Here is a 17,503-nt window from a genome sequence, read left to right as displayed (position 1 = left end):
GCTCTCCAGTAGAATGAAATGAGCACTCAATCCTTTTCTAATTCCTTCATTGAGTTCTTGTTATTTAATCTAAACAATTATGCTAGTTTCGTATGTCAGGAATGTACTATGAATTCCATGTGCATATCTGCACAGCTACTGAATTCCTTGATATGCACTTTCATTATATTTGTACTTATAAAACGGACAAGCAGAGAGTATATGTTTGGCGATAGACGTATATATAATGTAATAAATCATATAAGAAAATCAATCAATTACAATGAAGGTATTGACAATTATTGTTTACAACGTAAGATTTTATCAGTTACATGAATATCTGCCTTTGCATATATTTACTACCAATTACTCCAGCAAAATTTAATCTAATCATCGGACACAAAGGCCGAAATCGTTTGTATTCGGACGACAGCAACAATTAACAGCCTTGGACCTAAAACGGAGACTGTGGCCATAAAACAGTTTTATAGAGGCCGTAAACATTTTATTGAGCGTGAAGTCGGCCGTTTATTTCATAAGCCCCAATTAATCTCCCGGCGACACTCGGCCATCTTCAATCAATAGCTCGGCGATTAAATGGATGTTTGAAGAATTTAGTGTCGACAAAAAAAGCATTCCTAAGAGCGAAAAATAGTTATGGCGGTTTAGCTTTTCCTTTCTTTCCTAATAGCGATCTTTTGGAATGATTCTGAAGGATACGGTAGCATCGAATTTTTTTCTTGCTTCATTTGAATATTGCACTGAAATTCGCTATATTTAAAGGGATTTCAAACAATAGCACTAGCGTTCCATTTCTTTATTGTCAGTTGTAAGATGTATTTTTACCGTTTGTTTGCATCTATCATTAATACCTACTTCTCCTATATATACAAAATTATATATATATATATATATATATATATATATATATAATATATATATATACATATGTATATATAAATATATATATATATATATATATATATATTATTATATATATATATATATATATACCAGCATGAAGGTGGACTATTAGAAACGTTGCAATTCATTACAATTCTTTATTTCCTACGTTTCGTAATATCATTATTACATCTTCAGGGAATCTGTTAAACAATAAATAAAAATTAATTTAAAATTACTTAAAAATTACTTTAAAAATTACTCTAAAATTCAACATTTGTAAATTACAACACAATTAAAAACATACAGAAACGAAAACAAAAAAAAATTAAAAATAAAAAGACCAAAGACCGCTAACCAACCTTGTGCCGAGAAGGCAAGAGACAGAATGACAAAACAAATAAAAGTTAGCTCAGGTACAGTTGTGTGGAGGAGGTCTGGGTATTTAACTGGGAACCAGTTGTTTAATAAATAATGACTCCAGGATAGGCAGTTCATATGCATTGTTCGCTTGGCCTATGACTTGGAAATGACTTCTTTCTATATATATTTTACAATTTTTCGAATGGTTTCTTATATTAGAGTGTTCGGGATTGGAGAGCCTACAGCCAGTACGGAAACTTAATCCCCGATGAGAGTCGATTCTGACCCGCAGTAACCTCCTCGTGGATCCGACATATGTCCCAGAGTTACACTTAGGGCAAGTATACTTATAGACCACGTTGGAGGTCAAGAGAGGGTCCAATCGATCTTTATATCTGAAAAAGGAACCGATTGTTAGCGGGTTTATTGGAATTAATTTTAGATTAATGGCACCATAATGTTTATGAATAATTTGTGCAAACTTTTTCCGAAAGGAGTCATCATGTAAGAACGGGAATTTGGCATAAAAAGCTAGTTTTGGTACTGTACATGGTTTGGCGACATTAGCGAATTGTTTGTTAAGAAACAAACGGAGCTTTTTATAAAACAAAGTCTGTGGGAAGCAATTATCCCTAAAATATCCAGAAAGGAAACTAATTTCTTTAGAAAGAAAACTTTTACTGGTCTAGGATCCAATTACTATAGTTCTTGTTTTTATGATTTTAAACTAAACTCTATTTTTACTCTCCTCCACAGGGCATTTTTTATTACATCGAACTGGCAATCCTTCCACCAAGAAATTAGTTTCCTTTCTGGATATTTTAGGGATAATTGCTTCCCACAGACTTTGTTTTATAAAAAACTCCGTTTGTTTCTTAACAAACAATTCGCTAATGTCGCCAAACCATGTACAGTACCAAAACTAGCTTTTTATGCCAAATTCCCGTTCTTACATGATGACTCCTTTCGGAAAAAGTTTGCACAAATTATTCATAAACATTATGGTGCCATTAATCTAAAATTAATTCCAATAAACCGCTAACAATCGGTTCCTTTTCAGATATAAAGATCGATTGGACCCTCTCTTGACCTCCAACGTGGTCTATAAGTATACTTGCCCTAAGTGTAACTCTGGGACATATGTCGGATCCACGAGGAGGTTACTGCGGGTCAGAATCGACTCTCATCGGGGATTAAGTTTCCGTACTGGCTGTAGGCTCTCCAATCCCGAACACTCTAATATAAGAAACCATTCGAAAAATTGTAAAAATATATATAGAAAGAAGTCATTTCCAAGTCATAGGCCAAGCGAACAATGCATATGAACTGCCTATCCTGGAGTCATTATTTATTAACAAACTGGTTCCCCAGTTAAATACCCAGACCTCCTCCACACAACTGTACCTGAGCTAACTTTTATTTGTTTTGTCATTCTGTCTCTTGCCTTCTCGGCACAAGGTTGGTTAGCGGTCTTTGGTCTTTTTATTTTTAATTTTTTTTTGTTTTCGTTTCTGTATGTTTTTTAATTGTGTTGTAATTTACAAATGTTGAATTTTAGAGTAATTTTTAAAGTAATTTTTAAGTAATTTTAAATTAAATTTTATTTATTGTTTAACAGATTCCCTGAAGATGTAATAATGATATTACGAAACGTAGGAAATAAAGAATTGTAATGAATTGCAACGTTTCTAATAGTCCACCTTCATGCTGATGTGTCCTACTGGCCGTCGCCTTCCTCTGTCTCCTGATATATATATATATATATATATATATATGTATGTATGTATGGATATATATACGTGTGTATGTGTGTGGTACATACACAACTGCCGTTTGTTGACGCTCATTTCGGTAAACTAGTTTATTTTGCAAAGGCAACATTTATATACAAGACTATTATGGCCAGAAAAGTGAAGGTTCAGGATACGTGTTGTGGTCTAAAACACTTTTTTATGGTGGGGGGAATATTGATACTAAAACGAGATTTTAGGCGAAAGAGAATTTTCCCGGAAAAATAATGACAGATGAGAATATTATCATTAAAGATGATCATTATTACGATATTCAAGGTAGCGATGATAAAATAGCTCTGGACAATATTGTAATATTAATATTAAATTTAACAGTAACCTTATTCATAATTTATTTTACGAATCTTAACCTTGTTTATTTTGTTCGTTTTAACAATATTGTGTTGACCTAGTTTCAAAATTAATATAAAGTGAAATTTTCAATTAATGGATTATAAAAAGTAATATTGCTCATGATCAAAACGACTAAAACCACTGGCTTATGCTTAGATAATCTTATGTGGACGGAAAATTCACTTTTATTATGCCACTGATGTTTCTAAATGTAACCACCTCATTTACTCTCCCTCTACCACTTGAAAGCCATTTTTTTTTAAATGATTACTTATTAGCTCACATTACACATGGCATTACTTCGAGGCCTTCTATTCATTTTCTTATCAGCCAAATGCCCATCAACCTTCAATCCTTTCTTGTTGGTGTGAACTTAGTTACTGTCGAGTACAGGGCCGCCTAATTGCTCTAATAGTTGATCCAAATACTTATTCATATCATCCTAAGGGATGTAACTAATGGTTTAAATCAACGCTAAACAATATTTGGCACCTGTTCCGTAAGCTCTACCAGACTATTTTCTGTCGACTTTTAAAACCTATTTCTGTGATGATGTAAACAACGTAAAACTTCACTCCCCTTGAGGTCAAAAGAGGTTATATCGCCAATTCGCTGAATTTTCAGTCAGCATGTTCTACATATACAGGGAAAAGAAGTATTTGCAACTCGTGGCTTTAGTATGCTCCACCTCAAAATACACAGTATAAGCGCTTTACAGCATCTAAATAGGCCCTTGTTCTGTTGTGCACTTCCTTTATATTCCTTATAAATTCTGAGCTAAAAAAAAAATAAAAACTATGCGCAACACTCCTTTAAGCCCTTGCAGTTTCAAATGAATATATTCGTATGAACTCTTACTGCTTGATCCAAGGAGATACAAGTGCTCAATTTGCACGATTGGTCATTCCGACAATACCTAGAAGACATCTGTACACAATACATTTCGGGCTAGCAGCCGTTAAAACCTCGAATGAATCTTCAATTTCTGGCCTGATCTTTAAACTGTTCATTATTCTGTCGCGATAACAGTATATGTTTTAAGGATTCGGAACTCTCTCGGTATCCTCTCTAAGCTCTCGTGATGGGACCTTGCTCGATATCTGTATAAATATAAAGTTGCCTATTTTTCTTTGTTCCTATCGGTCTATTTTGCATTTTATACTTATTTTTTCCTTGCCATCTAATAGGGGGGAGAGGTCAGTAATTGATCAATTTCCTTTTTCAGCAGACATATGTGAGATTAATCTACCAGACCCACCTACTGTTCAACTATGCTTTTGGGGATTCTGTATCAAATGCACTTGGCCTTGCTTTATATACTTCATTAATTTTCTACCCAAGCTAGCTTTGCTTTACTTTATTGATCTTATACACACACAGGCACACATACGCACTCCGCGCTTGGTTTTCCTTGATATACATCATTCATTTTCTGTCCAACCTTACTTTGCTTAACATACACATACACACACACACACACACACACACACACACACACACACATATATATATATATATATATATATATATATATATATATTTATCACACATATCCACAGGTGAAAAATAAGAGACTGGGAAGGGGCAAAAAAGCTGGTGTGTTCTAATAATGCATTGGAAAGGAATATCATTGAATCTAGTTTTATAAAAGAAAGTTACAACAATAATATGAACATCAGTCAAGAAATGTATAAACTTGATCCTTTAATATCAAAAGAAATTTGTAAACTGTTTAAATTTTAAGGTAGGCTGTAGAGGTATATGAAAAATAGGATTATTATATTTGTAAACACAGTAATGGGGGCAGTAGTGGTAATGAATATGTTCAACCCCGCCTCCCTGACACCTGTCAGGTGTGGACTTGTACCCTAAGCGGTAGTATCCCTTGAGAATTTATTGTAAATTTTAGCCAAATGATTTTTGAAAGCCACTCCTACCTTGACACCTGCCTGTGGGTAGATCTGCAGTCTCAAACGGTTGTGTGTATGTTCGTCAGTACTGTCTTTGTAGTATATATACTCGTGAATTCTAACGGTTGTGTGTATGTTCGTCAGTACTGTCTTTGTAGTATTATACTCGTGAATTCTAATACTATGTATCAGTCCTTTGTCAATGGCTTGAAAAATAAAGCCGAAACCGGTGAGGACCTACACCCTGTCTCTTATTTTCACGCTGGGTGGATATGTGTGATATATATATATATATATATATTATATATATATTATAATATATATATATATATTAATATATAACATAACATATATATATAAATATATATACTTATAACTATATATATACATATATATATATATATATATATATACATACATTATATATAATCTATATATAATATATATATATATATACTTATATATATAATATGTTAATTATAATATATTATAACTAATATAAATATATATATATATATAAAATATATAAATTATATATATATATATATCATATATATATATATATATACATATAAAATAAAATATATATATAACATATATATAATCTATATATAATAGATATATTATATATTATATATATATATATATATGTGTGTGTGGGTGTGTGTGTGTGTGTATAAACAAATATATATAAACAATATATATATATATATATATATATATATATATATATATATATATATATATATATATATATATAGATATGTATATGTATATGTATATGTATATATATACATATATTGTGAACAACAAGAAACATTCCATATATGACTTTCTACCTAGAAATAAAATGGAAGACTTATTTAAAGAATTCCCTTATTCACATACAATCTTCCTACTCATAATCCCCTTGGTACATCACGCAGGGTTCATACAGACATCCAAAAATGACTAAAGCTTTGTCCCTTTCGCAGTTACAAGGGAGAAAGTAAAATGTTGCGTCATGCAAGGAACATGCACGAACTAAGTTTCCACACTCTGAGTAATTTTCTATTTTTACATTAAACGGTTGTAAGGGAGATGATGAAGATGGTAATTAGAATGTTGCATGTTTTTTTTAGCATGAAAAGTCGTTTCGTAGCTTTTTGTTTTGAATTTCTTCATCATTCGACCTGCCAGTGTATTATCATTTTCATTAACTATGCTTCTAGTAGATGACATGACGGAGCCAATGACCGATTCTGTATCCACTGCATCAGTTACTGAAAAGAAAAATCATCGTCCAAAGAAGCTCACCGTAGGTAAAGTAAGAGCGCGGAACTTATTGGAAATATCCTTCATGTTACCTTCACCTTGAGTGTTCTGTTGCTAAAGGCAGTGAACATGCATCTTTATCTTTTATCTTTCTTTATTCTTCCTGTCGTTCTTTTCAAAGCTCTCCATGTAAGAGATTCTTTGTCGCTTAATATTTATCCCCGCAAGGAAGATCAACGGAAAAATACTTTTTGTTTGGTTATAAAACTCCAGGAAGAAACGGCGTTGTTTATAGATCTTTGTCCGTTGTTTCCTACTGCCTGTATTTTGCTTTTTATTTCGACTTCTTTAGTGATAAGTTTGCTTTTTCTTATTGCTGGTTTCGTATTTTATTTCTGAATAATTCAGTGTACTAACGAATTTTCTGTGTTCAAGAGTGTCTGTAAAGTGTTATTTTATCCTCACTTTTGACATCTTTTTTATTTTGATCCTGAACTTTTTTTTATCCATTTTATATTCCATTTCTATTTAATTCAACAAGCAGAACATATCTATTCTTTTCCGGCAATTTTTGGGAGTTACTTTAAATGCCAATATCTGATACCTATCAGCCTGGCCTTCAAAGCACTTAAGTCAATAAATAGGGCAAAAACATAGAGCGTTTCCAGTGAATTTGAATTATAATGCTTTTGGAAATGCTACAGAAGTAACGTCAGTGTGCAACATCTTATAAATACTTCAATGTGTGCAATAATCCAGGCGAAGAACTTTCTGCACGTGATACCATAGGAAAATATGGAAATTTAATTAGTTAATGAGTCAGAAAATATTTATATTTACATTTTTGTTCTCTTCACTGTGAATGAACTTTTGCTGTGTAAAATTACTTGCGTGAGATTTGCCCCAGTTTCAGCCTTACTCCAATGGCTGTGCATTTGTGTAAGAGCATCTGCGGTGGCCATTTTCCATGAGGAACAGGAAGCCACATTTCCATAGTCTCGAGTTGCTGGAAATAGATACTGACTAATGCATCCTGAAAGCTTCTTCTGTCATGGCTTGCTTCTGAGATCAAAAAGGATTTTGCCCCTTCGATATCTCGGAGGAACAAACTGGTGTCTTGTTTCGTTACAGATTTATTTATATTTATTCGAGTTTTTTTATTTGCTTATGTTAAGGTGAGCGATGCATTGTGAAAACGGTTTCTCTTTCAGAGTATAATGAAAATTGTAATGCGGTTATTGTGTCACAAATAAGTGATGTGACATGTATCTTAATGTTAATATAAGCGAAATTTTTTCAATAAAATTATTGTAAAAGTACTGGCATACGATTTACTAACGGAACACACTTTGGCAATAAAGGATTCGTAAGGATATGATATATATATATATATATATATATATATATATATATATATATATATATATATATATATATATATATATATATATATATATATATATATATATATATATATATATATATATATATATATATATATATATATATATACATATATATATATATATATATATATATATATATATATATATATATATATATATATATATATATCATGCCTTGCATATCGACGAACATCGTGGAATAACTCTCTCTCTCTCTCTCTCTCTCTCTCTCTCTCTCTCTCTCTCTCTCTCTCTCTCTCTCCTCTCTCTCTGTTTTCGTCAAATATAGCCCAAAAAAGAAAAAGAAAAATTATAACTTCATAGCTGACCATGATAAAAATAGGTATGCCAGTATTACCTGTTATCAACGTCATGCACATACATTGGTATGTCCGATTCAACGCAGAGCTATAACACTTGTCTTATTGGAAAGAGGCAATTTCTCTGAAAGATATGTGTTGCTGAGGAAGGATGGCAATAAGGTTGGATATGGCTGAATTTTTTATGGAGAATGTCGGTACATTACGGAATCCTGTTTCTACAGTATTGATTCTCTTGACAACTTAGTATTACAAAGTGGAAGTGACGTCATAAACTTGTCAAATGTATCTGCGTGAGGGGTGACAGGGCATAGGTATGGATGGAATATGCATTCATGTAATTATAATAGATACGAACAGTTACTTGTGAAGTTGTATAAAACACTTTAACATGGATCTATTCATATAAACATGCAAACAACTACGCTTATATATAGTATTGCAGTCAAGGCACTTTCTTTAATCTTGCAGCACAACTCACCTGAGTTCCGTCGAAATTCTTGACGCACTTGGCAGAAGAAAAGGTTTCATGACCAAGAGAAATGATTTCCTTCATCCTCCTTTTCTTGCGGGTTCGCATCCCGTCTCTTTTACCTGAAAATAGAAATGAAAGGAAAAATACAACATCAAGAGAAATTACGGTGGGGAAAAAAAGTAAATATTTGGTGGTCGAAATTTTGATTTCCATTTTGGGGAAGCTGACTCACTGACTATAAAGTTTTTTAGATGTTTTCAGAAAAATCTGACGTTTTGTGATATGGAAATAAATTGAATGGACCTCTCACATATAAAGTGAATATAAGATGACTTGAGAATCATGATATTCTACGAAAATTACAGCGAGAAAAAAAATAATATAGAGAAAGATCGTTCTTGTTTTTGTTATACACATATATATATATATATTATATATCCTATATATATATATATATATATATATATATATATATATATAGAATAAGTAAAGTGTTAGATTTTCCTGCATATGATGTTGATTTTTCACAATAGTAAGTTGATATGTATATGTTCACCAGGCAAGACTGGGCTCAGAAGTGAGATGAGATCCTGTACTGGATAACGAAAAATAAAACCTTTCCTCTCCGAAAGTCGAGAGAGAGAGAGAGAGAGAGAGAGAGAGAGAGAGAGAGAGAGAGAGAGAGAGAGAGAGAGAGAGAGAGAGAGAGAGAGAGAGAGAGAGAGAGAGAGAGAGATAACAAAATTATATTTTGGAATATAACCATCATTATAAAATTGAGTAATTACGGTAGATAAACTAAAACTTTTAGTAATAACCGATATGCATCATTAAGGTGATTGCTTGTCAGCAACATTTGCATTTCCAATTTACATTGCTAAGAGTAAATTTGAGTACTCATGGCTTTCTGCAAAATGACATGTGAATTAATAATAAGACTTACTAATCTTGATAAAAATAATAATAATATACGCTATCAAGATGTTCAAGATATTTTTCATAAAGAAAAGTTCATGGTATGGAAATTATTTTAATACCATTCGGCAGGCACAGCATGATTTTCCTTCAAGAAATAATATTTGAAAGAAGTTATCTGAAAAGTACTCAAAGCTATTGAATGAGTATGCCTTTCATAATATAGGATGATAATAACAACTTTAATACACACGTCTACAGATAATATATATATGTGTATATATATATATATATATATATATATATTATATATAATACATATATATATATATATATATATATATATATACATTATATATATATATATATATATATATATATATATATATATATATGTGTGTGTGTGTGTGTGTATAGATAAATAGATAGATATAAACTATATAATTATATATTATATATATATATATATATCTATATAATATATAGTATATATATATATATATATATAATATATTATATATATATATGCACGCACGCTAGATATGGAGCAATTGCTTTTTTATAATTTTGAACTTTTAAAAGTTGTAAATCACTGACCATATATGTAAAAAAGCTCAATCAATAATAAGAGCTTAATTATCTAAATAATCTAAATGCACTTAAATAACTAGCACAAGAGCAAACATTCCATTAATTTTAAATACTTACCATATCCTTTTGTTTCTCGAAATCAGAGGTTTCCCATCCTGTAACTCACTTCATTTTTTTAACCAAATAAGAGATGTATGGAACTTTTACTCATATTTCCTCTTAATTTGTTTTTCCATTGTCTCCTCGCGGTATAATCGACAGAAAGCTAAATTCTCGTGGAAAAATATCCAGGCTTACTTGTTTGTATGAATTCCATGCATCTAAACTATTGCGCTCCTCAATTTCTGGTAGATAGTGCCGGTTCCAATAAAAATGAATCCGAAAAACAAAAGCCTTTTTTTCTCACTCGCTCCATCACTATGGAAAAGATAAAAGGGAAAAGTTTCTCTCTGACATATCATCTTTCCCACAGCGGATAAGGAAAAAAAAAATAAACGTCGGACAAAAGGCCAACAGAAATATTTCCATCGATGTTATGTAGTCCGGCTGAGTCCCAGTGTTTTCGAAAAAAAAAATGTTTACTTTGCAATGCAAGGATTATCTTTTATAACAAGTGAGGTCCAGGCACCTGCCGCCCGCTTATTTATACCTCACAGCGCGCAAAACAGGTAAACAGAATTTCACGAATGCTAAACTGAAACAGGAAGCCGGCAAAGCAAAGGAGTATTGATTTTGCGGTCGTTTTGCCTAGGGTAAGATAGCCTGGGTCCTGATTGGAAAACACAATGATGATTATTTTCAAAATGTGCGACGTTGTACAACAAACACTGGCGCACATAATATTACTACCGATAAGGGACATAAGTATCTATGATAGTGAGGATTAAACAGATAATGTGAATCCAGAAGGTGAAAGTAGGTTCTCTTTACCCGTTTAAAATATATCTTCCATTCCTGATGAAATTGGTACTAAAAAATATGAAAAAAAACACAAGATTCGTAAAGAGTACCTGAGAATTTCATGTAAGATGAAATGAATACAGGCTAGCTTTAAAGTTTTTCTAATGCATACATACATACATACATACATACATACATACATACATACATACATACATACATACATACATACATACATACATACATACATATTGAAGCAGGTGTAATGACATTGGTCATACAATTATTCATATATCAAGTGTTGTTTTTTTTCGGTTTTATCAATGGTTACAATACCTGACATGGAGAAACAAATCCACAGTTATGTAAATGTACATATATTTAAATAAATGACATGTTCTACACTGTAGTAAGCAATTCACATCTTGACAAAATAAAGCATTCATCAAAGACCACAAACTTCTTCACTAGGAACCAGACAAATGTTGCCCTCTGAGGGAATGAATGAGATCGGGATCTCATTCCCCGACAAATGGGGCGTCGAAATGAGTAATGGCGACCGCTTGGGGAATGCTCGATGACAATCCACTTATGGTGTGATGCCATCGACCCTGGATGACCAGGAAGGACTGAATGCCTGCAGGAACACAAATATATTTTTTCTTGTGACCTCTTCAGGTTTTAACTGCGATTGCCTCCATAATGTTGAGAGTAATTATTTTTCAGACATCTGACAAAGACGGAGAGAGAGAGAGAGAGAGAGAGAGAGAGAGAGAGAGAGAGAGAGAGAGAGAGAGCTTTATTTGACACAATTCTAATTTCATAATTATAAAAAGACATATTTCTAGTCTACCACTTTTTTATATGTATATAGAGAAAGGCGAAATGAAAGCAGAGTGAGTAACATTATCAATATAAGGTCATAATAATTATAGTTGAAGACATCTCTGAAACTCTCTAACTGGTTTTTAAAATAAGACTTGACTCTTGCCTTAATTAAAAAATCCATCATGTGATTGATGAAACTTTTATCATTTATATGAAACAATTTCTATCTCACGTTAAATAATATTTTGAAAATAATTATTTTAAAAAACTTTCCTACTGCTATTTACCAGCAGGCCCAATAGATAATTACCATAACACAATACTAGGAAATTTTGCAAGTAATCCCACTTTTACATAAGCAAAATCACAAATTTCACAATATATCCAAATCGTAAACGTAACAGGAACTAAACGTTCTATATGAAATATAGCAGAGAGCGAATACTGTCACCCAACATGGGATTCTCTCATCGCTCTGCCATCAAACTTTGTAACTGCTTTAGTTCATATGAGTTGGGGAAGCAATGGCCAGAGGCGATTTCGAATTTCTATGGTTATTGGCAATGCATATTCCGGCAGTTGCTGTCGAAAGGGTTAGGGTGCTCGATGGGAAGGGCTCTGGAGGAAACCACTATTCACTTGCCTGGAACAGTGGTGAATAAAAATGGAAGGGTTTTAGTCCAGTTTTAAATAAACAAGAAGAAAGACGTTCTGAGAAATCCGTCTCCCGTGTTTCGCTTCTATAATGAAAATAATGAAACTACAGTTCTATAGTGATAAGTGAACATGTACATTTCTGTATGCAAGAATATCCATCGCAAACCACAGCGTTATGATCTGTAATTAGATTTGTTCCTTTGAAGCACATTCAATCATCAAATAAAAGTGAAAGGCTATTAAACTCCATTATAAATTAGCATTAACGTAAAAAACATTAAGGATAATAAGCACATTAAATACGAGTTTTTTTATATAGGTTCTTAGCAATAAAACTAAATGTAAACGATACATTCATCGTACAAATCTTATATATATAAAATATTGTCAATGGATATTATTACACAAGAAATACTTTATCTTCTAATTAACATTCTCACACCCTAACCCGAAAAAACATAAATTTGCAAAGTTATTAATTGAATGAGAATATCCACAAAAATACTCATGTTTTAAATCTAGGTTGACAATGAGTATATATAAGGCACCAAGATATGTAAGAACTGATTTCAGCTATAAAAAAAATCTGTTGAGAACCGAAGTCAGCTCATCTCCACCGTTGGCAATTGAGTAGATGCCTCTTTCATCACCGTTACTCCCAAACGCCTAGTGTCTTGCTTTTTTTTTTTTTTTTTTAAGGGAAAAAAATTAAAACTGTCATTTTTCGATGCGAAAATAGGAAACCCCGCTGCAATGTTCTAAGGTTGCTCAAATTTGCAACCGATTAATACTATGATAAAATACTATGATAAATACAACAGAGTAATTTTAAAAATTCCACTTGATGATTGCTTAGTAACTTCTACTGTGAAATAATGCCATATTGTCACTTTTGAAAAATAATGCTATTCGTGGTTAACACAATGCACGTGTGTGTGTGTGTGTTGGTGTGTGTGGGTGTGTGTGTGCGTGTTGTGTGTGTGTGTATGTGTGTGTGTGTGTGTGTGAGAGTGAGAGAGAGAGAGAGAGAGAGAGAGAGAGAGAGAGAGAGATTTATTAAATATGACACTAACTATTTTCTGTACATAGAAGCAAACGAAACGGTAAATTCGAAACAACAAATAGCGTCAGTGCCCTCACATTCTCCTCGTGCCAGCCTGTCATTAAAATCGCAAATTGCAAACGAAGTATCGCTTCAGTACTGGTGATGAAAGGCAAATTCACTTTGCAAAATAACGATCATTCTGCAATTATCAGGGATAATGACGACTTTGAAGACCTTCAGCATTCTGTTTCTTTTTATCGCTTCTATTGGTCCTCTTTGTTGGAATGTCAGTAGTCATTCATCGAAAAAGAATTTCGAACGTGTTATAGAAACGACATTTGGACGATAAATAGGTTTCTTTTAATAAATATATTTTTAGTATGAATGTGAATTTCATGGCCATATTAAGAGCTCCAGAATCGAATACAATTATTGGTGATTTACACTCATTGGTAAAATGGAGTAAGAGAGTCCATACACGGCATTTTCCTGCTTTCATTTAAGTGCCAACAATATTGTCGTTTTGGGAAAATATTTTACATACAACTAAATGGTAAAGTGAAAAAGGTAAAGACCAGAAATTTTATTTATAAATAATATCAAATGATTACAAGAACATTTCTCAATGGGTGAACTGGCTCTAAAGATATTGATCTACATACTTACATACATACATAGGACTTAATGAATCGAAGATGAATTCTGAGCGTATGAATGACAATAATGTCAATAATTAGACGATGAACACCATGGAAGAGAGATGTTGATGGTATCTAACTCCACACTGTCATATATGTGGGAGCTATACATAAGATTAATCCTGATGTATAACTACGAAACCATCTCGAAAATGAAAAGAGGTTGTGATTCATCGAAGTGCATTGTTTTTCCTTGCAAAATTCATCACTTCAAAGTGCTGCACAACATGTTTCAGTAATATAGCAACGTACATGATTAGATTCAGTTACTACAACACAATTATATATATATCCAATGTAGCACGAAAGAACACGTACTTGGGTTATATCCTTAAATCCACGGTAGAAAGGAGAGTGAAAAACTGGGGACTTGGAACAAGTATTTCCGTAGTATATTCTACATTTTCAAGTTCACACTGAATATAATAGAAGTCGATAGACGTTTATATACAAAAACAGAAAGCGAGGGCGGGCTTACAGTTTGTTAATCTGGGCGGCGTGTTCTTGTCTCAATCCGTTTAGCGAGTTATATCGTAATAAACTCACGTAAACCGCAAATCGTGCAATCGCATTTTGTGCCTCACCAAAAAGCGTGTGAATCAATGGCGTCATGTCAAATTTTTATTTAAATCAAATTGTACGTGAATCATTTTGCGCTACATAAGTAAAAGCATTTAATATTCCCGCAATTAAAACAGCCACTTGATTTACATTTCGTTACGTGGCACAGTTCGATGACAGAAATTAATATTTATGTCCTACTTCCAATACTACTACAAACTTCATTATGGTTGAAAGCTAATGTACACGTTATATACATATGCGGTTCTCTCTCTCTCTCTCTCTCTCTCTCTCTCTTCTCTCTCTCTCTCTCTCTCTCTCTGTATGTGTGTTTACATATAAATTTCAACACACACGTGTGACGTTTTTGTATTCACAATTATCATGCTATATTATAATTTAACAGCCAGTTCGCCATACTACTGGAATAACTTACAATAAAGGAGAATATTAACTGAATCTGTTTCGTTCGAAAAGGTTTTCATTTGAGCCTCCAAAAGAAAGAACGGGAAAGGACCAAAAAGATTCTACGAAGAATAGGTGGGAAATGGACCTTCACCTGGGGATTACTTAGGGTTTAAAGGCCACTCGACCTTTTACCTGAGATGCTCTGTTTTGCTGCTTCGCACACTCTACTTTGCTCTTAATATTCTCCTTCTCTTTCTCCCCCCTCGCTCTCACACACACACACAATATATATATAATACACACACACATATATATGTGTTATATATATATATATATATATATATATATATATATATATATATATATATATATATATATATACATATATATATATATATATATATATATATATAACATATATGTGTGTGTGTGTGCGTGTGTGTGGATGGATGGTATCAATCGGAGATATTTATTCAAAAAAAGTTACAAGCTTTCCTGGACTAATATCTCCCCTTCATGCCATCCAGTTTCATTGAGGTCCTGTTAGAAATTATACTAATGTGCAGAGCAACCGTGTAGTGATACAGTTTATATATATATATATATATATATATATATATATATATATATATATATATATATATATATATATATATATATATATATATATATATATATATATATATGTATATATATATATATATATCCATCTCAGAAGTAAAAATGCAGATTTCAAACATTTCTCTTCAAACTTCTAATACCATTACCATAGTTCCAACTTATCAAAGAATAAATATGTGCATTTTATTGTAGGACAGCATTTTTCATTCTCGATTATTTCTGTACTCTTCAGATATCAGGCGCTTAAGCTTCATCTCCTTCCCTCCTGAGAGAAGCAATTTCCTCGGAAGAGGTTTCTCATTTGTTCTTTCAAAAGAAGGAAAGCTAAAAGCACCGAAGGGATTCCAAGAAGTACAGGTAAGAAAAGAAGCTTCACTTTGGGATTACATGAGGTTGTAAAGGTTACTTGACTTTCTACCTGGGTTCTCTGTTTTGGTTTTTTGTCCTCCTTACTTTGTCTTTAGTAGATTACACACACACATAACACACACACGCACAAAAACATATATATACACACATACATACATATAAATACAGATCTTTCAAATAACAATGGAAACTCGTTTACCGGAAACTTAATCTACTGGAATTATCAGTCACTGGAAAGTTTTATAATCAATTCCAAATTATATGCTGAACATCAAAAAGAAATTAATTAAGTGTTGCTAATAAACACAAACATCAAAATTAGGTCAACCACGTTAATGAGGTCTCTGTATACATTGAGTGAACATGAAAATACTGATTTCAGTTAACCAAACAGGAGCCTGCTGGAAAACTGTGTCAGTTTCAGTAAACTAATTCACTTAATCTAATTATTTAATCCCGGACGTTGGTCTTTCGCACCAAAGAATTTCCTAATTACGATCTAAAATTCGTCATATTTATTTTTTTGCGATGGTTCTCAAAGATTTACTTCTGAAAAGTGTCTTAATACGACAAGAAACGAAAGTGAAGTGATTTATTTGACTTACATCTAGAAGAGTTGGAAAGATTCTTGTTATTTGTATTCATGCTATAAATGCTCAATTCTTCATGATGTTAGAATTCACTTATTGTAGTTATATGCACTTTGGAATAATTTCATAACGTGAAAAATGCACAGATTCGTTACGCGTAAATATTCATAGTTCTAATATTAATTTATGTTTCATCAGTCATTTTATCATATACATTTCCTCAAAACTCATAGGCTGACGAAGAGTGAAAGCTATATTTGACTGACTCGCGTCAATACGTAAATATGAGTGGCTATGAGAGAGCGATCCGTCTATCCCATGTCAAATATACTGCGTGAAAATCCTGTCAAATATTTGATGAATATGAAAAAAATACACTACGTGTATTTTTTTTTTTTTTGTGAAACTTTAATTATTTACCTGAATAACAATGTGTCTAATCCACTTGTAACTTTTAGGGAGTTTTCTAACTAAAAATAACTTCATTTATCTAAGATTTTAAAGTCTTATATAAACCTTAATAAAACTCATACTATATTTCGATAATATTGCGTGATGGTTTGAGC

General features: G+C 32.3%; 1 long non-coding RNA gene across 1 annotated transcript in view; it reads right to left on the bottom strand.

The window, feature by feature from the left end:
- Positions 1-8,757: 8,757 nt before the first annotated feature.
- LOC135214071 (uncharacterized) overlaps positions 8,758-17,503 on the bottom strand; it is a 200,923-nt gene continuing 192,177 nt past the window's right edge. Inside the window, exon 3 of the long non-coding RNA XR_010314328.1 lies at positions 8,758-8,873. This is a non-coding gene — a long non-coding RNA (uncharacterized LOC135214071). The remainder of the gene's footprint in view (positions 8,874-17,503) is intronic.

The sequence above is a fragment of the Macrobrachium nipponense genome, chromosome 11, assembly GCF_015104395.2.
Source record: "Macrobrachium nipponense isolate FS-2020 chromosome 11, ASM1510439v2, whole genome shotgun sequence".
NCBI classification, from domain to species: domain Eukaryota; kingdom Metazoa; phylum Arthropoda; class Malacostraca; order Decapoda; family Palaemonidae; genus Macrobrachium; species Macrobrachium nipponense.
This window is presented reverse-complemented; position numbering and strand designations above follow the sequence as displayed.